The 1928-nt window shown below is 41.7% G+C and overlaps 1 long non-coding RNA gene across 1 annotated transcript in view; it reads left to right on the forward strand.

Moving 5' to 3' along the window:
• The first annotated feature begins 263 nt into the window (after positions 1–263).
• LOC116705568 (uncharacterized) overlaps positions 264–1928 on the forward strand; it is a 16099-nt gene continuing 14434 nt past the window's right edge. Inside the window, exon 1 of the long non-coding RNA XR_004335959.1 lies at positions 264–368. This is a non-coding gene — a long non-coding RNA (uncharacterized LOC116705568). The remainder of the gene's footprint in view (positions 369–1928) is intronic.

The following is a 1928-nucleotide window of genomic DNA, read 5'->3' on the forward strand; positions in this document are numbered from 1 at the left end:
CTGTTGGTTGGAAATTTGGAGTGCTGACACCACAGTGGAGCCAGGAAGCAGAGCGGCCGACTGCAGCAGGTCAAAAGTTCAAGAGCCCGCTGTTGCTTAGTTACCTATGCATATGCACAGGCTAAAAACACGTTTAAAACTTGCCCTGTTTAAGCCTATTGGGTGCTAACGCTAGCAGGAGGATAACACGGTGTAGGCAGCACCGATTGGTTTCATTTTGCTTTACTGACAGCACTTCAAATTTATAAACCACAGAGCTACCACAGGTGCCTTTGTTGTCGTTATTGACAATAAAAGTCTCCTTTAGTGTCATATGACACGCTTTACCTAAACGTGCTTGGTCGGACTATTGACGTCCCTTTAGACGTGTTTGGTTGGTACTATTTGCGTCCCTTTTGACGCTGTTAGGTTAAGGAAAAGCTTGTTTGTGGACTTACAGCTCCATGACTCGCGGGAACGGGATGGTTGGGTTTAGGGAAAGGTCGTGGTTGGGCAGCCGTTCCATGACATGCGGGAAAAACAGGCCGGTCAAAGAAGAAGAAAGCGGCTTCTCTGACACGCGGCAATAACAGAACAGTTAAGGACACACGCGGGACACGGACCCCACTCTCTTGGGTAAAAGTCCTGTCCTGTCTGGATGCTGCTCTCCCCAGTACGCTCTACACACACGCCAAAGGGTGCTTTTGTTATCACATCAGACGCTGACAGCCACCGTCTAACCGTCCGTAGTTACGCGTTCGGAGTGACAACAGGTCGTCAGTGTACATTTTTTGGTAAACATGTCATTTTACAACCTTCAACAAAACATGAATTTATATCATAAACATTGCCGGTGCTTTTATATTAAGGGCCTTCAAACTCCCAGCTGCAATTTCCTTGATTTACGGTAAGTAATGAGATAATAGTGACAGTGGAGTTAGTGCCATTCTGGGATGCTGTGTTTAAATGAGCTAATAAGCAGCACATTTTCCTAAAAGGCTTTTGGTTAACATGTGTACTCTACACCCTGACTTAGAATACATTTTGTTGGTCTCTACAGCCCCACGCAGAAGGACGTTGAGTGACTAAATTGAAATAGATGGTAAGGAACAGAAAATTAAACTGTAGAGGTTCTCATTCAATATTAATGACAACGTTTTGATAAAATGAATGTTACCGGTTTCCTTTCAGAATTTTTGTATACTCATTTATTATTTTTTTGAATGGAGCTAAGAGAGACAAATATGCTGCCTTATCATTAATATAAAGGTAAATATGTGTGCATGACGGGGATTTGTCTACAATCTTATTAGACTTGAAATCATTGATAAATTTTCTGTTTGTGCGAGCCTCTCTGTGGTTTCCTCACTCTGATTAATTGAATACAGAGCAACTGTGATAAAGCCATTTACCCATGAAGAATATTAGCATGCTCCCTTGAGGTTGCTTGTGGAAAAAGGAAAGGCATGGCGTTAATTAAACTGTCTACAAAAATAGCTAAAAGAGAAGATGGAAAATAAACTTGCATGTGCGTTGCCTTTTTGGCAAGGTCCTTTTCCATACGGCACAATTGTTTGTTTTTTCGCTGCTGCGTAGATTTGTTGGACAAATGTTATTTTTTTTATGCGTGAGCTCTGAGGTGACGACCATTAAATCCAATACAAGTCCTGTACTGTAGATACAAAAAAATATATTTTACGAAAAAGGATCAAGAACTTTAAGAATTGACATCACAAAGCTAAAACCAATACATCAGCTTCACGCAAGCAAATAATGAGCACCAGCTCGCATCATTATGTCTGTTCTGAGGGCGAGTGTGAACAAGACGCTATTGTGATGCATTTTTCACGGAAAACAGCAGCGCAGAACATGTTTTTTCCTTCTTTCTTTTTTTTAAAGCACTGAGCTGGGTTGCCTCTCGATCCACATGTGCATTCTCAGTGGCAAGT

This window comes from Etheostoma spectabile, chromosome 17, assembly GCF_008692095.1.
Source record: "Etheostoma spectabile isolate EspeVRDwgs_2016 chromosome 17, UIUC_Espe_1.0, whole genome shotgun sequence".
NCBI classification, from domain to species: domain Eukaryota; kingdom Metazoa; phylum Chordata; class Actinopteri; order Perciformes; family Percidae; genus Etheostoma; species Etheostoma spectabile.